Genomic DNA, 25329 nt, shown 5'->3' on the forward strand with positions numbered 1-25329 from the left:
CATTCTTTACTTGGCACCTGTCTCCATCAGTCGTGGGTCCTGCATTTGACAACAAATCTTTTGTCTACGTTTTGAACATTTTCTCTGCGTCACTGGATTATTTCTACATTGCCATGCTACATATTTTGGAGACGATTGTGGCTTTTGTTTCCTAATCCTCGACAAAGAAGACAGGGCCCACCAACCTTTTCTTCGCTGTTTCAGTTTATTTGTGGTCTACTTGCTGTCGGATCTACTGACATTTGGATTGCCGAAAACATAGATTTTCTGTCCTCTACGCTGCTCTTGTGAGTGATTTTCAAGGTTTTTTTTCCGACTGCTTTCTATGCTTTGCGGACGTTGGCCTGTGCTTTGGGACCTTCTTTGCATTCAACAACTCATCGCATTCTATCTTACCTGTTAACAGCCTCATGCGCACTGCTTTCATATGAACTGGATCTTCATTCCATAGCTCCTGCATCTTTCATTGTTCTCCGTTCTTCATTGCTGACGCTTCTGGTTGCCGCGTCATCTCACCGAACGTGCCCAATCAACTTCAGAGATTCACGTTTCAACGTGATCCACGTCATAACGTGGAGCACATTTCGGCAGACATCTTTTCACTTTGGGATATCCCATATTACATACAAACGTATGTACAACGTTCTTCGATTCACCATCGCATCGGACACACTATTCCTCTGCTTATTTACGTGACAGGCACACGTTGTTGTACTTCATTCCTACAACTGTCATGGATTATTTTGCTTGTATTTCTACCTACTAAGCGGCGCATAGCTGTTACTCCAGTAAGATTTATATTTTTATTTATTTGTAGCTTGACTGTGCAGCACTCATGGCTAATTCAAATGACATTTTGCTTCCTCCTTCATTCTTACAAGTGCCTGGCAAACCTATCACACATTGGCATAAATAGTTGAGAGTATTTTCAAATTATTTGGAGGCTATTGGCGCTATTGAATACACATCATCTAGAAAAAAAGCGATTCTCTTTAACCATCATGGCACTGCAGGACAACAACTACCTTTAATTCCTGCACCCTCAGGTGATGAGACTTGGAATGTTTATACTGAAGCACTTGCACGCTTGGCAAAGCAATATAAGGATGAGCCATCTGTGATGATGGAACGTCATGTTTTCTTTAAACGAAAACAATTACACAATTAATCTATTGAAGACTATTTAGCTACTTCATGGGTGCTTGCCGCTAAATGTGAATTTGGATCCAATCTTGACATTTCTTTACGTGACCAACTAGTGTTTAATTGCTTTAACAAAAAGATACAAGACCACATACTTACTTGTAAGGATCCCACTTTGGATGAAGTAATGGGAATTGCTAGGAGTATTGAATGCTTTGTTACCTCATCCAAAATTTTAACTGAAAATTGTAATAATTTGGGATTCACACAGGATTGTGTTCAATAAGTAATATTTATTCAGCCCCATCCAACAGTCAGCTAACAACTGACAATCCTGGAATTACCCGTTATAGGAACCTTGGTGTCATGTGGTTCCAAACACTAGGTTCCAACATGGAACCAGAATACCCAGGAAGACAGGTCATCACACTTCTCCCTCTTAAACATTAAACAGGTTTACATGTTCAGCAATGAAGTAGGCAACAGAAAGTTAAAGAAAAACAAAGAAGAAACTACCTAGACATAATCACGCAAGTGAACAGGAGGCCTGCATACTCTCACACTCTTGCGAGAATTATTAGAACGCAGATCAGGAACAGCAACAATATCCTCACATTTCCCTTTTCCCCCAAAATGAGAAACCCGACTATTGTTCCAGATACGACCATCCCCCGTCTTTACAGCATTTTTGAAAATTTTCACAATGGTTCTAGGAACAGAAAACTTCGACCAGTTTTGACAGCCCACAGGAGCCCTGATCTTTACTACCTCCCCCACCACGAATTTGGAATCCTTAGCAGAATTTCTCCTATCCACATATATTTTCCTTTTCCTCTGTAGTTTCAATTCCCTTTCTCTCCATGCACCCACCTCATTATTTTTTACACCCTTGTCTGCAGCCATCCAGGCAGGACATAAACAAGTGTTAGGTGCTCTATCCTTGAAAAGTTCAAACGGAGTTTTTCCTGTAGTTGAGTGAGGAGAAAATCGATAAGCTGAAATTCTGTTCTGTAACTCCTTTCTCCAGTCCAAATTGTTGACCCTTGCCAACTGAATGCTTTCCTTCAAAGTTTTGTTGAGTCTCTCCAAAGCACCATTTGCCTCAGGGTGATACAAAGAAATCCTCTTGTGGATAATGCCACACTTACTGAGATACTCCTCAACTTTCCCTGAACAAAATTGTGGCCCATTGTCAGAAAGAATGGAGTTCGGAAAACTCTCACGTTTAAAGACAGACTCCAAAAAGGAAATAACAGACTCACTTGTAATCTCCCTTACCAAACTAACCTCCACCCATAGAATACAAATCCAATAAAACCAACATAAATGGAGTTTGATGTTCACCATGTAAAGGCCCCACAATATCAACTGCAATTTCATCCCAGGGGGACCTAGGCAACCTCCTGCAAACCATTGGAGAAGACCTCGTCCTCAAAACTTTATCACTTGCCTGACAAGAAGAGCAATCCCTAACGGTGCGTTCCACCAACAAATCGATACCTGGCCACCAGAAGTCCATTCGTATACGTTCTTTCGTCTTTGAAATACCCAAGTGTCCCTCATGAGACATGTCCACCAGAACACTTCTGAGATTAACAGGTGGAACTAACCTAGTACCTCTCATGAGTAAACCCTCCACCACTGCCAACTCATCAGCAATCAAAGACCAAGGTTTCTTTAAAGAACGAGACCTACCACCTTCCAACAATTTAATGACTTCCTTCAAATCCTCATCCTTACTTAGCTCTTCTCTCCAAGTATCTTCCTTCACCGCCCCCAGGGTAACGTCACACACCTTTAATTCACCCTCAAAATCGTCAGCCAAAGCTTCCTCAACATTCTCTACAACATCCACCAGCCTAGACAGACAATCTGCCGAGACATTAGTTTTTCCTGGGATATACTCAAACTTGAACACGAACTCCTGCAAAGAAATTACCCATCTCCTTATCCTTGCTGAGATGGAGTCTAACCCCTTTTTTTCAAACACTTCCTTTAGTGGTTTGTGATCAGACCTGACAGTAAAGAAGGAACCCCAAACAAACTTCCTGAACTTATTCACCGCCCAATATATACCTAGCGCCTCTTTCTCTATGACAGAGTAATTCAACTCCGCCCCCTTCAAACATCTCGAAGCACAAGCTATTAGGACCTCCTTGTCTTTCCTCACCTGTAACAACAAAGCACCCAGACCCTTACTGCTAGCATCTGTTACAATAAACGTCGGATCCCCTGGAACAAACGCCTGCAAATTTGGTGCATTCCTCAGATCCATCTTCACCTGATCAAACTCTCTGCTACACTCCTCAGTCCAATTAAACACAGCATTTTTACACATGATTTTCCTCAGATTAACAGTCTTATCTGCGAAATTTCTGACAAATTTATTGTAAAATTCTGCCATGCCCAAAAATGATGAAACCTCTTCTTTTGAACATGGTTCCTTCAACTTTTCAATTGTTTCTACAAGATCCCTTTTTGGACATATGCCCTTCCTTGAGATGTGGTGGCCCAAATAATCTAGCTCATTGACCCCAAACTTGCACTTGCTCTGACGCAGAGTTAAACCAACTTCCAACATTTTCTTCAACACAAGGCAAACCCTCTCATCATGTTCCTGTTCGTCCTTACCAGAAATGAGAACATCATCCTGATAACATCTTACCCCCGGTATTCCTTTGAACAGATCTTCCATAATTCTCTGGAATACCGAGGCTGCCGAAACCAGCCCAAAAGGCATTCTTAAGAACTTGAATGCACCCATTGGTGTAATGAAACTAGTAAGCTCTTGACACTCTTCTTTTAGCGGAACTTGGTGATAGGTCGATGCCATATCTAAGGTGGTGAAATAGCATGCCCCATCTAATGTAGAAACCAACTCCTCTATGTTTGGCAAAGGGTACTTGTCAACTATTACCTCTTTATTTAAAGCACGAAGGTCAACACACAGCCGAATCTCATTATTAGGCTTTCTCGCGACCACAATTGGTGCGAGCCACTCAGTTGCTTCTACTGGTTGTATAACCCCAGTAGACAATAACTTCTCAATCTCTTTACCCACGGCATCCTTTACACAAATTGGAATGCGCCTTACTTTAGCAGCAACAGGCACCGCACCCAACTTCAGTTTGATGTTGTGATTGTAACCCTTTATACATCCTAGTTTTTCACTGAACAACTCTTTAAAGTTCTTTATAAACTTGTTCTCCTCATTGTCTACAGCCTGTACTTGAATAACTGGATGAGCATTTGGATTGAGACTCACACCCAACCTTGCCTGATGAGACCAACTCAACAAATTGTCTCCCCTGTTTACCACATAAACTTTTGCTTCTGTATACCTCCCCTTATATTCGATGCAGTCAAAAAAGTAACCCATTATTTTTATGGGATGTTCTTGATAACCTGTTGGTCTTATATCCGGTTTACACAAAGTCTTTTTCTTTCCAAACACATTTTCAAACACCTCGTTTGAAATAAAAGTAACATGTGAGCATGAATCAAATTTCATCAACACACTTGCTTCCCCAATCAACACATAATCAGAAGGATGTTCTACAACATCATCATTAATCTGAAAGCTAACCAACTTCGTCTCAGTCTTCATATCTCTCCCAACCCTTGTTCTGCAATTTCTACCAATGTGTCTCTTTCTACCACACACATTGCAATTGAACTTGAGGGCAGGACACTCTCTCGCATTTGCCATATGCCCATATCTCCCACATCTGTAACAAGTTCCTTGAAAAGGAGTTGAAAATTTCTTACTTGTCTGTATTTTAGAAATACCACCATCAATCTCCCCTTTCAACCTTTCCTCCTCACACACTTCTTTTTTTCTCTTCTCATCCTCTCTCTTCACAGCCTGACACACCACTTCTTGTGTTGAAGAACTAGTTGGCTTTTCATCCTTTTTCTCCTTGCTTAGTTCTCCAACGCATTTTAACATGTGTTCAACCCTTTTTGCAATACCTACCACTTCTTCAAGTGCAGGTTCATCCTTTAGCCACAACTCTTCCCTTATCTTATCACTCACACATCTCAAAACAAACTGATCCCTAATTCGTTCTTCCACCAAACCCCCAAACTTGCAACTTGAAGCCAACTTTCTTAGTGCAGTAATGTACTCTTCAACACTCTCTTCCTTACCCTGCTCTCGTAACCCGAAATAGTACCTTTCCATGATAGTACTCACTTTAGGAAGATAATGTAAATCCAACTGCCTAGCACACACCTCATACTCATTCAATCCTCTTTGTTCTGCTTGTGGAATGACTGGAAGAGTCTCCAAAATCTCCTGGCCTTCTCCGCCCAAACAATGCATCAATAAAGCATGCTTCCTTTCACCACTCAAATTTGCACCACACACCCTTGCGTAATTTTCAAATATTTTTTTCCATTTTTTCCACCTAATCAGTGGTTCCCCTGGTTCCATCAGAAAGAAAGGAGGTGCAGTTACATTCTGCATTTTACTGCCCCAGTTCCACTCAACACCTTTACCCTTATTCCACTTTTAAACCTTTAACAACAAAGTTCCACCTCCCTTCCCTCAAAAAGGTGTGCCCATCACCGTCGACAGGCTTCAAGTTCTTCAATGTAGAACTAAAAAAAATTGAATCTGGTTTTCCTTTCCGGCACCTCTCGGTACTTCTTCAAGTTTGAGTCACTTACTCCATCCACCAAGCTCCTCCGACTTTTCTCTTCCTCACGTTTTCACTCGTTTTCCGTACAACAGGTCCTTCTGTCCTCCTTTACCATTGAAGTAGATACCCTTATAATGTCACGCTCCGAACTGCTGCTTCCCCCGTTGCAATCCTCTTGAAATAACAGAAAAACGAAGAAAAAAAACGATCAAAAAAAATCCAAGATGGCCGCCACTAATCCATCACAAACATTCAGCCTGTTTCCAAAGTGGATTGGGCTTTCTTTTCTTCTTTTTCCAAAACCAAGTCAAAATGGCCGCCACAACATTAAATGCTTCTTTCTTTGGCTATTCGAGCTTGTTTTCTTTTTTCCCCGACCTAAAATGGCCGCCAAGAAACATTAGCATCACTTTCTATGGCCAATCTCGCTTGTTTTCTTCCATTCTTGAAACTCGCCCATTCAAAGATGTCTGCCACCTTTTCTACAAACAAATAGGCTTTTTTCTAAGGGAAATCACCCTCGAAAATCGACGTCAGTTACAAGCTTCGTTTTTTTTCTATTTTCTTCCAAAAATCATTGTAAAAGACTACCTTTGCCGATTTTCGTCGCGTTTTCGACTTTTTCCACGTCCCTCGCCGCGTTTCCTTCGCTGGGCCACAGCTGTAGCTTGAAGATGCTGATCAATCTCCCCTCATCGACACAGCAGTCACGTGAGTCTTTCTCTTCGCATTTAGCTATTCACCTGTTGTTGGGGCTATCTTGCACGAGTAGATCCCATCCACAAACGTCGCCAGTGTAATAATTTGGGATTCACACAGGATTGTGTTCAATAAGTAATATTTATTCAGCCCCATCCAACAGTCAGCTAACAACTGACAATCCTGGAATTACCAGTTATAGGAACCTTGGTGTCATGTGGTTCCAAACACTAGGTTCCAACATGGAACCAGAATACCCAGGAAGACAGGTCATCACAAAAATATTAATACTAATCCCACTGTCCCTCCCAGTACCACCGTTATGACTTTTTCTGCCAATAACAGCAATGAAACTGTTGTTAATGTTATGGCCACTCGTTTTAAAAACAAGAAAATGTTTGAGCCTAAATCTAATGTATTTTGTTACAGGTATGGCTCCAAATTTCATGTGGGCAATTATCCAAATTGTCCTGCTCAAGGTAAAAGGTGTAACAATTGCAAAAAGATTGGGCAGTTTTATACTGTTTGCAAAGCGGTTAAAGACAAAAGCAAAGTCAGTCAACTTAGTACTGAAGATGAGTCAATTTGTGATGCCTTGAACACTGTCTCACTTTCCGTAGACATTAACATGCTCTATGATAAAAACGATCAAAAGGCCTAAATGTGCAGTGCTTATTGGTTCAATTTCACTTCACATTATGGCTGATTCCGGCTCTCCCATACCTATATTAGCAGACAAAACTTTTCACAAATTATGGTCCAACACTTCATTGTTCCCCACTGATGTCAATCCCAAAGCATTTGGGGAGTATGATATTATTATGTGTGGATACTTTAGTGATACCATAAAATTCAAAGATAGAGAAATTCATACTAAAGTTTACGTTGCACACAAGGGAAAGGACATTCTAGGATGGTGTGATCAAGCAAGTCTTGGTATCATACTGAGACCTGGTCATGCTGAGCCAGTTGTCCTTGGTGATTTGCCTATATTATCTGTAGAGAATACCCAGTCTCATGACTCTACTTTACTCAATTTGTTGGACAAGTACAGTGCTGTATTTAGTGACCATGTTGGTCTGGTAAGAGGGTTTGAACATACTATAAAGTTGAAAGACAATACTTGTCCTGTAATTCAAAAAGTCAGGCCAGTACCTTTTTCGGTGAGGGAGGACTTGAAGAAACATCTAGCTCTATTGTTTTCACAAGACATGATATGTTCAATTGAATCCTCTGAGTGGGTTTCGGCTGCAGTGGTTGCACGCAAGACTTCAGGGGACATCCGCTTGTGTGCCGACCTGAGGGTGTTTAATAGAAATATCATAGTGGACTGCCACCCCTTGCCTAGAATTCATGATATGCTAGCAAAAATAGGGCGTAGCATATTTTTTTCCACTATAGAATTATGCTTGGCGTATCATAAAATGTTGTTGTCCTTAAAGTCACAACCTCTCACAACTTTTGTTACCCCATTTGGCGTCTATATGGATAAAAGACTTTCCTGGTATTCAGGCATTTCAGGATGATATACTTATCCATATCCTTATCCACTCAGAAACCATAAACCAACATTATGTACTTCTAGAAAGAGTTCCTAAAACATTACAGACACACAGCACGACAATTAATGCTAAGAAATGCAACTTTATCACTCAAGAAGTTGATTGTCTTGGTCACAATATTTCTAGTGTTGGTATGAAACCCAAAACCTCCTTACTTGATGCCATTAAAAATGCTCCTATCCCGGCAAAAATTCTTGCAAAACTGCTGGCGATCAGACTCACACCATACCTCACGACCCTGATCCATCCGGATCAGTCCGGCTTTATGCCAGGCAGAAATACTGCACTAAACATGAGGCGCCTGCATGACGTGATGGCACGTATCCCATATTTACAAGGGCCAGCTGTCTTACTCGCCTTGGATGCTAAAATGGCATTCGATATGGTCGAGTGGCCGTTCTTGTTCGTGGTGCTTCATCACCTGGGCTTTGGCCTTAAATTTTGCGCTTGGGTCCGTCTCTTGTACGCCAATCCGGTAGCTCATGTGACGGCTAAAGTGCACATCTAAGACGACTTTCCTCTGGCATGGGGCACCCGCCAAGGTTGTCCCCTGCTCTTTGCGCTGGTGCTTGAGCCATTGGCGGCGTGAATTCGGTGGGAGCCAATGATAAAAGGTATTTGATGGATGGTAGAGTGGGAAGATCGCATCTCGCTATATGCGGACAATGTCCTATTATATCTGACGCTTCCCAGGCTTTCCATACTGGTCCTCCTGAACATATGTGAACTCTTTGGACGCACATCAGGCTACACTATTAACTGGTCCTAATTCATACTCTATATCCTACACGGCCCACCACCGCCGCTACCTAAAAACTGCCCACTTTTGATCACAAGCGAAGTATTTAAATATTTGGGGATCTATATTACTCCTCACCCAGACGACTTCTTTAAAAAAAAAACTGTCGCCACCGCTGGAGCGTCTTAAACGGGATACGACACATTGGTGAATGTTGCCGCTAACGCTGCTGGGTAAGGCAGTGCTGTTTAAAATGATGCCGCTGCCTCGTTTTGTGTATGCACTGGAAAATACGCCGTTCCCAGTGCCTCCAAGCTATTTTAAAGCCATAGCGGCCCAGGTTTCCAGTCTGTTATGGAGACAAAAACCGCTGCGTATAGCGCCAGCCAAGTTGGTTCGCGGCTGGTACCCATAGCGCTCCCAAATATACAGTTATACTACTGGGCGGCACAACTAAAAGTAGTCAACCAGTGGACACACGCTCCCCAGGCGGACCCTGCATTTAAGGCAGACAGATCAATATTGGGGCCAGGAAATATGTTGTCTGCCTCTATGACAAGAAGCAAGCCAAGTCACTAGTAGTACCCGCCAAACATACAGCCCAGTCTAACCTGTGCCGCATATGGCATGCGGCACAGGTTAGACTGGGCTGGCATGGTATAATAATCTAACTCACCCCCCTTTTGGACACGAAACAACTGGGACGACTTTGGAATAGTAAGGGCTTTTACTCAGTGGGACGCTATTGGCATTTCCATAGTAGGGGAGATGTGGCACAAGGGGGAAGTGGTAAAATTTGAACGCCTGCAACAACAATATGAGTTAGCGCCCGCAGACATTTTTAGGTACACGCAAATAAGGCATGCTCTGCAAGCAGCCTTACCACCTGGTACCGAGGTCCCGGAGGCATCATCTCTTGAAAATAGATTACTGACGGAATGTATGTATAAGAAGGCCACATCATTCACTTACCGTAAATTAATTAACAACCTTCCAGATCCCATGGCAACTCTTAGGGAAAAATGGGTGCACAAGCTAGGCGACATTGACGACACAGCATGGCAGGAGGCGCTGGCTTCACCGAGAGAGGTAGGCATTCCCTCACGCCTTAGGTTGGTGCAGCTTAAGATTCTGCATCGGGCATATTACACCAGAGTCACCCTGTACACAATAGGGAGACTGTTACATCCATTCTGCCTGAGGGGCTGCGGGGAGGAGGGTACCTTTTACCTTACCATATGGCAATGCCCGAAGATTCAAGAGTACTGGGCAAAAGTGATGAGGACGATTTCACAATCAACGGAGGTGTTGTTAATACCAGAGCCCAGGAGATGCTTGTTAAATATGTGGGAACCCAATGACCTTTCACACCCTGGGCAAGATTGGGCCACGCTGGGGATAATGTTTGCTAAACGGTAATTGCACAGAAGTGGGGGCCAGGGGAAGTGCCGACCCTCACTGCATGGTGTACAAACAAGGACGCGGCAATGGTGGCAGAAAGATCGGTATTTATCAATCGAGGTTGCCCTCGAAAATGGAGTAAGATTTGGGGGGCCTGGAATGCATTCAGGGGGAATATCTGTGAACCACCGGAGGAACAGATTGATGAAGGTTTGGGAGAGGATTACTAGGGAAGATTTCTGACATGTGGGTGGCTGTTCACATATGTGATGCCTCAATTATTAATGAGACAATGTATCGGGACTGTAATTTTCTGATTTTTAGGTCTCGCCCTGGAATTCGCATCCAAAGGATGCGTCCAGGGTCGGAGACTTATAGCGAGCTGACACGGGGGAATGACGGACAAAAATCTGTCACGCGCTTCTCCCCGGCTGGATTCAGCTGCTTGCACGCGCACCAACATTCACGCATGCGCACATCACAGGCACACGCATACACAGCACTCACGCATGCGCACATACACACGCGCTGCTTACTTTCACTTTGCAACCCCCCCCACCAGTCATTGGATTTTTTTACACACGCACGCATGCATGCATACATACACACACACAGACGCACGCACAGGCACACACGCACACACAGGCACACAGACAGACACACACGCGCGCGCGCGCACATGTCCCCTCCCCCCCTCACACCCCACTCACCGAGTTCTTTTAGTGTGTCCCTCTCTCCTTCCCTCTCTCCTTCGGCAGGCAGCGGCAGGCAGCGGGTCATCCTAGTAGCAGGCGGGGCTCTCCACGAGCACAGGAGCCCCGCTAGCTGACACGCAAATCTTCCGGCAATCTTCCGGCTCACGGGCACAGGAGCGCGGGGTAGGCTCCCGTCTGCTTCCTGTCTTTTTGCGGCCCCGCCCCCGTCCCAACACAGGTTGCCTGGCTTCCTGTTCGAGCCGGGCTGCGGCGGTGAGTTTTTGCATGTTCTACAACTTTAAATTGTATGTCTATATAGTCAATTAAAATGATAAATAAGTCCACAAAGCTAAGTAGTCACATATATAGGCTTCTAATGTATAAACGGTCTTGACTTGTTTATGCCATGATGCGATGCCCACTCATAGGTCGCCACCCAGCTGGATGAGACAGCGTAACCGCCATTGGCTGAAGAAAACTGTAAAACGCAAGGCGATTGGTTACTATGGTTCAGCTGATGTTTTGGAAGTTAGACTTAAAGCTCGTACAGCCCTTCCTTCTGCAGAGCGCTACTACTGGCTGGTGTGGCGCTAAGTAAAAGAAACTGCAGTAAAACACCTCGCAGCGCCGCGTTTAGACATGTAAGCGGTGGTGTGATATCCAAATCTTATTTGTTTGCCACTAGATGATCGTGAGGAAATCTCCTTCTCTTATTCTGCCTCCCTTTTCCTCCGGCCACAACCGGTGTCACGTGGATGCAGACTGAAACCTAGTACCCGTAGCATCATAAGTGTATGCTTAAGGCTTGGGAACCGGAAGGCAGATTGGGGTGGACTCCGGGGCCGGCCACCTCGGGGAGAGGATGGAGCCGCTGCAGAGGAATGGCTACCAGGGGCACGGCCGGTACGTGCTGGCAGTGGACGTGGGCAGCACCGTCCTCAAATGTCACGTCTACGACAAGGCGGCGGCGGTCAGGGGAGCCGGCAGCAAGAAGGTGACTGTGGGGAAAGAAAGGGGGTTGTGGGAGAGAAGGAGGGGTGTGTCGGCTGGGAGTGCATGAAAAGACCCGGGCTGTAATAAACAGACAGTGGGACAATGCAGGCTTGCAAGAAGAGGCAGAGAAGGGAATGCAAGAGCGGAGGTTATGCAGAGCTGTCAAGTTTCCTAAGTCTATGCTTCAGTGGGTCACCCGGCCCAAGTTTTTCCTTTGCTTTTTGGGACTTAGAATAGTTCTTTTTATGGAGGGGTAAACCGGACTGCAAGTAGTGGGTCACCCGGCCCAAGTTTTTCCTTTGCTTTTTGGGACTTAAAATAGTTCTTTTTATGGAGGGGTAAACCGGACTGCAAGTCCCAGCATGCAAAGGAAATCCTTGAATTGATGACTTACTCACGACCATGGGGAACTCAAGAACTCTGTCTGTGATACATTTCAACTCACCCTCATTTTGGGGGGTGTCCCACACACCTTAGACTCATCTTCACCTTCCAAACGAGCAATGCCTTCCTTGGACTTCAACAGGGTCACAGAGGAACCTCCTCGCCTTCCAAAAATGCTTCAATTGAGTTCAATAGGCTCCCCCTCAAAGGACCCCCAATTTACACACACTTAGGATACGCAAAAGCTTAGGGGTGCGGTGCTTTGCCTAAGAATGGTCTGAGACAGAAGCATGTGGGAACGGGCTGCATAAGAGAATGCTTTGTAATGCATTAAAGAGACGAGTGCAGTGCAGAATATCCACTGTAGCACTTGCTCAGTGTGCCATGCAGTGTCCTCGAGAGAGAGAAAACTAAATAAATACAAATATATATTATATATATATATATATATATATATAATCAAGTAGTCAGTGCTATGTAGGTTCTGCAGCTGTTGGAACATTGAGGCATAACGCATACTCCGTGCACTATGATTACTGATAACTGAAGTGTAAAAGTGCACTGGTCCTTTATCACGTAGCAGTGTGAAATGCAATTGCTGAACTTGGCACACAGCTCAAAAGGTGGTAGATACATAATTAGGTTATGGAGACGTGGCATGCCTATGGTATTTTTTAAACGAGCAATCTTTCTCTATGCATTTTCTGGTTATGTGTCATGAATTATGTGGCAAGTGATACATTATGTGGCAAGCGATGAATTATGTGGCAAGTGATACATTATGTGGCAAGCGATGAATTATGTGGCAAGTGATAAATTATTTTGCTAGTGATAAATTATGTGGCAAGTGATAAATTATGTGTCATGAATTATGTGGCAAGTGATACATTATGTGGCAAGCGATGAATTATGTGGCAAGTGATACATTATGTGGCAAGCGATGAATTATGTGGCAAGTGATACATTATGTGGCAAGTGATAAATTATGTGTCATGAATTATGTGGCAAGTGATAAATTATGTCGCAAGCGATGAATTATGTGGCAAGTGATACATTATTTGGCAAGTGATGAATTATGTGGAGGGGAGGGGCTATAATCATGCAGAAGACGCCATTTTGCTGCTGCATAAGTCATAGGTGGGCTGCATCATTATATGTCAATATGCAACATATTTTATATGTCCCTTTTTATAAAAACAAAACATAACTACTGCAAAAAAAAATTCTTTTATGCAAACAAATTTAAATACTGCATAAATAATTTTAACAACAAATACTTTATATGTAGCTTTTTATGTACAGAAGAAAACTATAGCATAAAGCAAAAAACATTGCCATTTACAATAATAATAACTCAAACTTAAATAATGCGAGACCTATTGCATTGCAAATGCTTGTTAATGAATATGTATGCCAATTGGAAGAATTCTGTCTACTGGATGTTGCGTATAATAAAAAAAAGAATTAAAAAAAATAAATGCTCCTGTCCCATTGGACAAAGACTCTTTAAGAGCGTTCCTAGGCTCAAGCAAATAATACGCTCATTTTGTTCAAGGTTATGCACTGCTGGTACAACCCCTTAGAAATTTACTAAAGAAACATGCAACATTTCTATGGTCTGAAGACTCACAAAATGCTTTTACATCTGTCAAAGATTTGATCATTAATGCTCCCGCAATTAAGCCTTTCACACATGGTGTAGAGAGTATAATAACAGTAGACGCCAGTGCCAAAAGTCTTGGTGCAGTTCTGAGCCAAATTGTTAATGATCAAGAAAGTACCATAGCGTTTGCATCTCGCACACTGAATTCTGCTGAACAAAACTATAGCACTATTGAGCGGGAGGCCTTAGCGTGTACTTGGTCAGTTGAAAAGTTCAGGATGTATATTAGGGAACTCAATTTCAACTTTACACTGATCACAAACCTCTGAAAGTTGTTCCAACAGGGCTTCTTCTAGACTCATAAGGTTACTAGCTTGATTTCAAGAGTTCAATTTTGACATCAAATACTTTCCCGGGGCAAGAACGTACGTGCTGATTGCCTTTCACATCTTCCTTTGCCTGGTGTTGATGATTTAGTCAGATATGAAAATGACTTTGAATGTGTATTCTCCATTGAAGATGTAGTATAAAATACTAAGATCACCCAGGAAGAATGGTTACGTAGTTTTAACGCTGATGACTCTTTGCAAAATGTCAAGAAATTTTAAATCAAAGGTTGGCCACTTGACAGAAATCTCTCTCTGGAAGAAAGGACATTTGCCCAAATAGCTCCAGAGCTATCCTTTTCAAATGGCATTTTTACAATGACGGGATAAGTTCATTCCTCTCAGGGATTTGAGAGACATCATAATTTCTTTAGCTCACGAGGGGCATTTAGGGATCACTGCAACCATAAATAAAATCAAACAAACTTATTGGTTTGTTTGTAAGAGACACATTGATCAGTGTCCTCAATGCCTTTGTTCAGACAAGCACTGGAAGACCTCTAGTGCACCCCTTTGTCCTGTTCAATGGCCTAGTGGTGCTTGGCAGAAAATTGGTCTGGATTTTGCGGGTCCCTTTTCTGTTTTAGGTAAAGATAAGAAATTCCTCATTGTTGCCATAGACTATTTTTCCAAATGGATCTATTTTGCCTTTGTTCAAAATGCTGATGCGAACTAAGTTTGTACTATTTTTACAACGTTTATTTTGTATTGAGGGCACACCTAGAGAAGTTATAACTGATAATGGGTCCCATTTTATTGCACAAGAGGTAGAGTTGTTTCTCAATAAACTTGACATTAAGCACATTTTTGTTCCATTATACAGTCCATCTTTCAATGGACTTGTTGAACGTGCCAACCGTTTACTTAAAGAGGGTATCCAGACTGCTGTGGCTAATGGTTTGGATGTTGCTACTTTTTTGTTTCAGAAGATTTGGAACTATAACACAGCAGCACACAGTACCAGTGGTGTTTCTCCCTATACTCTACTCAGAAGTCGCACACCTATCTCCAAACTCAATCCAGCCTGGTTATTGGACAAGTGTACTCGTTCTCCCCTTGATTTGAATTAAGTTAGGGACAAGGTTAAACGGAAGCAAGATGCTTATAAACGTGATTATGATGGACGAATGCATGTCAAAGACAAACCTTTAAATCCTGGGGATTGGGTTCTTATAAAAAAAAAACTATTAGAGTTTCCAAAGGTCAATCTAAATTCTCTCCACCAGTTCGAGTTCAAAGTTTCACATATGGCTGCTCTTCTTCAAGACAGGGGTTGGTGGAATAAAAATGCTTTGGTTAAAGTAACTTCTGAGCAAGCAGCAGTTATCCACAAAAGTCGCAATAACACTTGTGAAAGCGCCAACGAAAATTGGTACGGAGTTGGTGACTTAACTGCCCCTTATGTGGCCAGTTCTCCTGCTTCTTTTTCCTTTTCAGGTCAAGGTGATTGTGCCTCTATTCCTGCTGGTTCTGCATTACAATCCAATGCTAATATTCCTGTTAAGGGGGAAGGTGAGAGGATATGTAGGAGCAGTAGCAGAATCAGGACAGCTCCTGTCCGCTTGAGAGATTGTGTTGTCTAATTTGTTTATTTTTACTAATATGTATACATTGACAGCTCCTGTCTGCTTGAAAGTCTATGTTGTCTAATTTGTTTACTTTTAGTAATATGTATATATTAAGTTATTGCCACTTTGTTTTTTATATAAAAAGGGGGGGGGTAAGTGGTTTGGCAATGATGTGTACGTAGGCTTATTATAGTTGTGTATCACTTTATGGAATGTTATACATCCTTGATTCCCAATGACATGTTTGTGATTCTAGAATGTGAGGCTTAGCTGAGCCATTATTTACTTGGCTCCTGTCTCCATCAGTCGTGGGTCCTGCATCTGACGATAAATCTTTTGTCAATGTTTTGAACATTTTCTCAGCGTCATTGGATTATTGCTACATATGCATATGTCATGCATTCAGGGCCGTACGAAGGACCGTCATGATCACCCTCTCCCATAAGCAGCCCATTAGTCTAATCAAATATGGGTATCTGTCAGGAACCCGTGCTTCCAGCATAAGGAGTTCAGGTAAGCTTAGCTGCTCCTCAACGGTCCCCAGTAGTCTTTTTTCCCAGTTTTCCTCCTTGTCAAACCAGTGAACTGCGTGTTGCAGGTTTGCTGCCAGATAGTAAAATTCGAAGTTAGGAAGTTCAATGGTCGTGTTTGCTGTAGCATCTTTAAACTGATTAGTTTCCATTTAGTGTCCCACAGTAGATCAACTATGAGTCTATCTGACTCACGGAATATCTTACATGGAGTTCATACAAACAGCGATGTAGGAGCACCATTTTAATCAGGACGGACCTACCAATTACCCTCAGTGGGAAGTCTTTCCAGAATTGAACCGAGGCATGCAAAGCAGTCAGGACCTTGCCCGAGTTTAGGTCCAAAAAACGATGTCAATCTAGGGCCAGCTTTAAACCTAAATAGAAGGGCCCTTCTCGACACCAAGGGAGGGAAAGTTGTGGTACGGATGAGGGGTCTAGACCCGCTTGTGTCCCGAGTAGCATGATTTGTGACTTTTGGGCGTTCACCGATGGGCCAGAGGCTGCTGTAAATTCCAAAAGCCCAATCTGCAGCACTGGTATCCCCTTATACAGTTCTCATAGATAAACCAAGATATTGTCAGCATAGAGTGAGACCACAGGAGTGGAACCCACCACTACTATTGCCCAGTGCTTTAATCTGTTTCGAAGTAATTTCGCTAATGGTTCCCTCGCCATCGCGAAGAGCAACGGGGATAGGGGGCATCCCTACCTGGTGCCTCTGCAGAGCGGGAAGGACTCTGACACATGTCCAACTGTACGGACCCGGGCTGTCGGAGCAGAGTACAAAAGTTTCACCCAATTTATATATTTGGACCCGAACCCTAGTTTTTCCATAACTTGCTATAAATAGTCCCACCTCACCGAATCAAAGGCTTGTTCTACGTCAAGAAAAGCAAGCACATGTGGGCCTGTCTGAACTTCTGATGCCTGTAGGATATGAAAGAGTCTATGAAGATTAGATGTTGTTCTCCTTTTAGATATAAATCCAGACTGGTCTTTGTGAACAAGTGTAGGTAGAAATGGGAGAAGTCGGTGCGCCAACGGTCCACTAAATATTTTGACATCAACATTAAGCATTGAAAGGGGCCTATAGGATTTTACCTCATCTATAGGTTTATCTGGTTTCGGTATTAACACTGTCAGCGCTTCCCGCATTGTGGCAGGGAGGCGTCCCACCTTATAAGCGTCATTATAAACCTCCAGTAGTTTATCTGCAGGGCCGGACTGGCCGTTGCGGCACCGGGCAATCCCCCAGTGCGTCGCAAGGGTGAGGGCCGGTTGTGGTTTTGTTACAGGGCCATTTATGCAGCATAGTTGCAAAATCGGCCCAGAAACAAAATCGGCTGAAGACCGGCCCCGGCAAAGAGCTCGGTCGCTCCCCCCCCCCCCCCCCTTCCGCAGGGACCGGCCGAGCACTTTGGCTGGTCTTCGATGCTTTAATGAAGCAAGAATTTCCTCCCCATCAGGTCTGCTTCTAATATATCGCTATCGTCTGCTGACAGGCTTGGGAGCTCAAGGCCAGCTAGGAAATCTTGTATTACAGGTGCAGTAGTTGTGTATTTTAGCGCATAGACCTCCCAGAGATGGTCTCTGACCAGTTTATTTATGGCTTCCTGCGAGGTACGGGGCACGTCTTCTGCGTCACAGAGTATCAGGATCGGGTCCCATGACTGGGACTGTTTTGTTACTCTAGCTAATAGTGCCCCTGTCTTGTCCCCCTCTGCGTGCAATCGTTGCCTGTGTGCTTTATGGGTGTATTTTTCCCAGCCTGGGCCAATGTTCAAGTGTTGTGCTTCACAATTGACTTCAGTCCTCTAATCTAGCAGGTTGTGTTGGTAATATCCATTCTAATTCCAGTAGTCTGGGCTCATCCCGTTCGAGGTCACGTTCTAGCTGTTGTCTGACCCCATAAGTAGTGTGCATGCACACTCCCCTAAGGACCACTTTTATATCCTCCCAGTCATAGTCTCTCGTCATTGAAGTGCCCCAATTTTCACGAAAGTAATGGTCAAGTGTTGTCTGTACTGTGGCCAGGAATTGGGGGTCTGTCAGGGCCTCTGCTCGTAACTGCGGCACAGCCAGATGTGGATGGTTAGATGTCAGTGTGTCGGAGGGATGGGCGGAAATAGAAACTCGGAGGCCTGATTAGTGGTGGAATGGTTAATTTTTATTAGTAAAAAGACAAAGTGGTCAGGATGAGGTTCGGTGTAAGGATAGTTGCAGTGGTCCAGTAGTTGTTGCACAAAAAGGTCTTCGGTCTTCTGCTCGTCTTCTTCCAATGTTATGGATCTGGATTGCCTTCCCGGAGGGTCTCCAAGAAAAAGAAAGAGCGGTCAGTGGGTTGTTCAGATTTGTTTCTACTCCAAGTTACCGTCACCACACCCAAAGTGCGAAAAAAGGAATAGTTGGCAGGCCTAGAATGCCCTGTTTGAGCAAATAAAAGAATATGCCTTGTTCAAAAGGATATAGGTCATGGAACTCTGCTCCCTTTGTTGTGCATCGGGCTATGAGCGTTCGAGTGAAACAAAAACATGCAGGAGTAACGTTTCTACCTTTAGGGAAGTGCAGCTAAATTATGTTCTACTGCTATAGGCACAGGTGCATCTGGACAAATGTTTAGGCGAAATGCGGGCAAAATGCGGTCACAGTCTTGATACAAATACCCCACACTCGAGTTTGTAGGTGTATGTTCGTTTACAGGGGAAAAAGGAAAGTAACACGGTATTTAAAGAAATGCCCGGGTGGTTAAGGGATTTAAGTGCCCCCCCCACCTTGTCCAACCCCCTCCCCGGTTGTCCCACTCACTGCGTCTGCCGCAACTCTGCGGAGTTGCGGCGGCCTTCCAGCGACCTCCGGGGGCATCCACCAGTCCTCGCACCAGCAGTCCACGTCCTCCCCGTCTCCTTTGCCTTGAGCGCCGTCCTCGGTCTTCTCCCGATACTCCTCCTGTTCCTTGTGGTCTCTGGCGTCTTCCGGGTTTCTTTTTTCACCCGCCTCTTCCTTATGAGTCTGGTGACTATATGCCGGTTGTCCCGCCTCTTCCTTTCTCTTCCCCGTTTCCCATTTGTCAGTTTTCCTCTTCTTCCATGTAACTTCCTGTAGGACAGAGGGAGTCGGAAAAGTTAACTCTTGGCTGTCTGTCCTTTTCTCACTGCCGGGATCGGGCTGATCGGCGGGAAAAGGTAGGTGTAGCTCTCTCCCTATGTCTACTCCTTTACATCCCCCTTCCCTAACTTTCTTGCGTGCAAGAAAAGAATCGAAGGGATATCGGACAGGAAGTCCGCATTAGTTTGTTCCTTTCCTTTCCGGTGAAACGTGGTAAAACGGTAAGGCTGGAGTGTCAGAAACCATCTTAAAACCCTATCATTATGTCTCTTATTCTTGGCCAACCACTCCAAGGGAGCATGATTAGTGAATAGTAGGAACTCCCGTCCCTCTAAGTAATAGCGTAAGGATTCTATGGCCCATTTGATGGCGAGGGCTTCTTTTTCTATGACAGCATATTTTTTTTCTCGGGGAAATAGTTTTCTACTGATATATAGGACTGGTCTCTCCTGTCCTTGGGAATCAGTTTGCGACAACACTGCCCCAACGCATGTTCTGAAGCGTCTGTCTGTAACACAAAGGGTTTAGTGTAATCAAGGCTGAGAAGGACAGGTTTAGAGGTAATAGCTTGTTTCAGCTGATGGATAGCTTGTCTTGCTAGAAAGGAAGGATGACTCAGTTCCTTTTCTGTCTTGGCTTCTTTTTTCAATAGATCCGTTAATGGATTGGCGATTTGTGAAAGGTTAGGGATGAATCGCCGATAATAGCCCATAACTCATAGGAAGGCTCTCAGGTCTTTCTTAGTCTTAGGGAAAGGAATGGCAGTGATAGCCTCCACCTTCTCTTTTTGGGGTTGTATTCATCCTTCACCTAATAAGTAACCTAGGTACTTCACTGATTTGGTAGACAGTTTGCTTTTAGAAGGATTTATGGTAAACCCCCGTTTCCCCAGGGTTTGGATCACTGTTTTTATGTGGTGAAGATGTTGTTCCCACGTGTCACTATATATAATGATGTCATCAATATAGGCTGCCGCAAATGCAGCACAGGGCTGTAATACAGTATTCATTACCCTTTGAAATGTGGCAGGTGCCCCATGTAGACCAAAAGGAAGAACAGTAAACTGAAACAGCCCCTCTGGAGTGGAAAAGGCAGTTTTCTCTCTATCCTCTTAATGTAAGGGAATCTGCCAATACCCCTTACATAGATCAAGAGTGCTGATGTAGCGGGCTCTTCCAATTCGTTCAATCATTTCATCTACTCTTGGCAATGGGTATGAGTCAAATTGGGAGATCTTGTTTACTTCTCTGAAGTCTGTGCAAAACCTGATTGACCCATCCGGTTTTGGCACTAAAGCAATAGGGGAATTCCATTCACTGGAGGAAGGTTCTATTATTCCCATTTGTAGCATTTGATCTACTTCTTTTCTCACAGCTTCTCTCCTGGCCTCCGGTATTCTATAGGGTCTCAACTTTACTTTTTTCCAGGGAGAGTATGTATCTCATGTTCTCTAACATCTGTCTTCCCAGGATAAAGGGAGAAGATATCCTGTAAGAGTTCTAGACAAGTGCATAGCTCCTGTCTTTGGGGACTTGAGAGCTCTGGATCTATACTTTGATGATATAGGGGCTCGTTCCTTTCTGTGAGTCCTAACAGGGATGGAATGGGCCCCTCCCACTTTTTTAACAAATTGACATGATAAATCTGGGAATGCATGGGTCTTTTAGGGTCTAGCTCTAGACGGTAAAGTGACCGGGTTCACTTTTTCTATTATCTTGAAAGGACCCTGTCACTGTCCTAACATCTTATGATCGGAACTAGACAACATCAATAAGACATAATCTCCCATGTTGAAACTCAGGGTTTTGGTGTTCTTATCGTATTGAGCTTTTTGGGAATGTTGGGCCAGTTCTAAATGATTCCTAACAATACTACGTATTTCTTGGAGGTGAGTTTTGAGGCTCATAATATACTCGGATAAAGGCTTACCCCTCTGTTCTTCTTCCCATTCTTCTTTTGCCATGTCTCAGAGGGGACGTGGGGATCTTCCATATAACAATTCAAAGGGGGAGTACCCCGTACTTTTCTGCTGTTTACAGCGGATGGCAAAAAGTGCCAAGGGCAACATATCCTCCCATTTCCTTGTCTCAAGATCAAGGAGCTTTTTCAGAGTGGTTTTAAGCGTGGCATTATATCTTTCCACCAACCCATCAGTTTGAGGGTGGTAGGCGGATGTTCTTAATTGTTTGATATTCAATTGTTGACACACTTATTTCATCAAGTTGGCACAAAAGGGGTTCCCTGGTCTGTTATGATTTCTCACGGCAATCCTACTCTTGAAAAGATAGAAATCATAGCTTTGGCTATTTAAGTGGCATTGGGTTGTCTTAGCGCCACCGCCTCAGGAAAACGTGTTGCATAATCTATTAAGACTAACACATATTTGCAGCCACTATGGGAGGGAAGAAGGGGACCAATAATATCCATACCAACCCTTGTGAAGGGTTCTTCAATTATAAGTAGAGGGCAGAGGGGGGCTTTGGGTGGAAGACGTCTATTGTTTTCTGGCAAACAGAACATTCTTTGCAATATCGGCGGATCTGTTGATAAATTCCTGGCCAGTAGAATTTATTTAGAATATGCCTTTTGGTCTTTTCCCCACCAAAATGACCCCCTAACAAGTGGCTGTGGGCTAAACAAGAACTTTATCTCTGTAAGTCTGGGGTACTAACAGCTGTGGGTTTTGATCCCTCCCCCCTTTCCTATACAGCAATTCTCTTTTTACAAAGAACTGGGGACCTACTTGATCTAAGTAATAGCGTATGGATTCTATGGCCCATTTGATGGCGAGGGCTTCTTTTTCTATGACAGCATATTTTTTTTCTCGGGGAAATAGTTTTCTACTGATATATAGGACTGGTCTCTCCTGTCCTTGGGAATCAGTTTGCGACAACACTGCCCCAACGCATGTTCTGAAGCGTCTGTCTGTAACACAAAGGGTTTAGTGTAATCAAGGCTGAGAAGGACAGGTTTAGAGGTAATAGCTTGTTTCAGCTTCTTTAGTGTTGTTCCAAGCTTCCCTCAAGGTGGGATCTTCTCTTTGGGCTATCGAAAACCCTGGGTCGTATTGCCATCTAGCTTCTTCGTGGGGTCGAGTCAGGGCTATTTGGGTCCACATGGTTTTTTCTCTCTTCTTTTGTTTATTGCTCTTCCTAGTTTTCCCTGGGGCTACCCCTAGGTCTTGCTCTCTGGAAAAAGGAGCTCTCTTTCTCCATTCTTCGGTTTTATCTTTTAGGAGCTGTTTTATGTATGGATAATCTCTTCCTAATATAAAAGGTTCAGGAAGCTTAGGGACTAGTCCTACACGTAAAGGGATCGTATCTACTGCTGGCTCATGTTGCACCTGCACTTCAGTAGTAGGATATTGTCTACTATCCCCATGTACACACTGTATGTTGACTAAACCTGTGGGTTGGGGACTACCACCAGTTATAACTTGAGGTCTCAGAACGCTATGCAGACACCCTGTATCTATCAAAGCGGATCAGTCTTCCCCGTTCACTTTCACTGTTTTATGGTAAGGTAAAGCATGCCCTTCCACTTTGCAGTAGTAGGAACGTGTTAACCCCAATTCCATCGGCTCTTCTTCTTTGGGGGCATACCCTGGCTATGTGCCCGAATCCCCCACAATTAAAACACTGAGGCCCTGTGGGGGTTGGTGGTCGGGAAGGAGCCGGTAAAGGACCAGGTAGCAAAGTAACAGTCTCAGGTTTTTTTGTTGCAAGGGTCCGTTGATTCCTGTTCAGGTGTCCGGTTGGTTTCACATATGTTTCTTCTCTACCCTTCTGCAGCTCCATGGATCTACTGAAAGCACTGGCTATTTCAACGGCTCTCTCCATGTGGAGTTGGGTGTGATTTCGTACTCATTTCTGTATGGGTGGATGCAATTATGATAAATACTGTTCTAAATAAATCCTCTCCATAATTTCTTCTTTACTAGAGCCCACTGGCTTGAGCCATCTGTCTGCCATGCCTTTTACTCGGTATGATAATGCCCTGGGCGTTTCTTGGGGTCCTTCCTTAATTTGTCTCAATCTGATTCAATATGTTTCCTCGTCAATACCAAGTCTTTCCAGAATATTTTTCTTTATTTCATCATAGGGGGTTAATCCTAATGGGTTATCCGCTTGGTAGGCTGCCTGCATGTCTCCTGAGAGGAGGGGACCTAAGTAGTGACCCCATTTTTCTAGGGACCATCCCGCGGCCCTGGCCATCCTTTCAAAGTTAGAAAAGAAAAACTCTGGATCTTCTCTGGCGACATATTTTTGTAGCACTACCGAAGGGAGGGTGGTATGTCCTCATTGTTGGCGGAGGTTATCTGCTAGTTTCCCAATGGAGTTCTCCTGGTTTTGGCTATGGCTAGTCAGGGTTTGATGTAGTTTCTCCCTGTCTTCTTCAGCTACTGCCAAAAACTTGTCCATAATGCGTCCCAATTTCTCTTGATTGTCCACCATTTTCTGAAGTGCGGCCTCCATTTCCGCGGATCCCACTTCTGACACCACTTGTCGGAGGGATGGGCGGAAATAGAAACTCGGAGGCCTGATTGGTGGTTGAATGGTTAATTTTTACTAGTAGAAAGACAAAGTGGTCAGGATGAGGTTAGGTGTAAGGATGGTTGCAGTGGTCCAGTAGTTGTTGCACAAAAAGGTCTTCGGTCTTCTTTCTGCTCGTCTTCTTCCAATGTTATGGATCTGGATTGCCTTCCCGGAGGGTCTCCAAGAAAAAGAAAGAGCGGTCAGTGGGTTGTTCGGATTTGTTTCTACTCCAAGTTACCGTCACCACACCCAAAGTGCGAAAAAAGGAATAGTTGGCAGGCCTAGACTGCCCTGTTTGAGCAAATAAAAGAATATACCTTGTTCAAAAGGATATAGGTCATGGGACTCTGCTCCCTTTATTGTGCATCGGGCTATGAGCGTTCGAGTCAAACAAAAACATGCAGGAGTAACGTTTCTACCTTTAGGGAAGTACATCTAAATTATGTTCTACTGCTATAGGCACAGGTGCATCTGGATAAATGTTTAGGCAAAATGCCAGCAAAATGCGGTCACAGTCTTGATACAAATACCCCACACTCGAGTTTGTAGGTGTATGTTTGTTTACAGGGGGAAACGGAAAGTAACATGAAAACAACAGACCTCAGAACGGTATTTAAAGAAACGCCCGTGTGGTTCAGGGATTTAACTAGTCTGGTGACTATATGCCTGTTGTCCCGCCTCTTCCTTTCTCTTCCCTTCCCCGTTTCCCATTTGTCCGTTTTCCACTTCTACCATGTAACTTCCTGTAGGACGGAGGGAGTCGGAAAAGTTAACTCTTGGCTGTCCCTCTTTTTCTCACTGCCGGGATCGGGCTGATCGGCGGGGAAAGGTAGGTGTATCTCTCTCCCTATGTCTACTCCTTTACACAGTGTCAATAGTAGGGGGTAGTGATCTGAAAGGTATCTGGCAAGGTATGTTGCTTCAGTGACTGGGGTAGCAATGGCAGGGGTAGTAAAAAAGTAATCTAGTCTACCATGAGTGCCTGTTGCCGGTGTAAAGCAGGAGAATATCCTGGTAATAGGATGTATTTCCTTCCATACATCCTTAAGGCCTAGGTATTGTAATAGTGTCCGTAAACATGGTCATATGTGGTTTCGTGTTTGCCCTAGGTGGGTCTCGGTCCAACTCACAGGGTAGGATGCAACTCACAGTTGCAGTCACTGGCAGTGGGAGAGGTGTGGCGCCGCGGCCAGGGCGACTGACGCTGGAATCTGGGGATCAGGGTTCGATCCCCGGCTCCGGCGGCAGGTTAGCCCAGCACCATGTGACTCTGGGCAATAGCTTGCTTAATCTTCCCGACGGCCCCCAGCGCCTAGAGACCCTTACGGGTGATTGTGCGC

General features: G+C 44.1%; 1 protein-coding gene across 3 annotated transcripts in view; it reads left to right on the forward strand.

The window, feature by feature from the left end:
• The window catches only part of CARF (calcium responsive transcription factor), a 434709-nt gene that overhangs the window by 347671 nt on the left and 61709 nt on the right, over nt 1-25329 (forward strand). The gene's annotated exons all lie outside the window — the stretch shown is intronic.

The sequence above is a fragment of the Lissotriton helveticus genome, chromosome 3_1 (assembly GCF_964261635.1).
Source record: "Lissotriton helveticus chromosome 3_1, aLisHel1.1, whole genome shotgun sequence".
In the NCBI taxonomy this organism is placed as follows: Eukaryota; Metazoa; Chordata; class Amphibia; order Caudata; family Salamandridae; genus Lissotriton; species Lissotriton helveticus.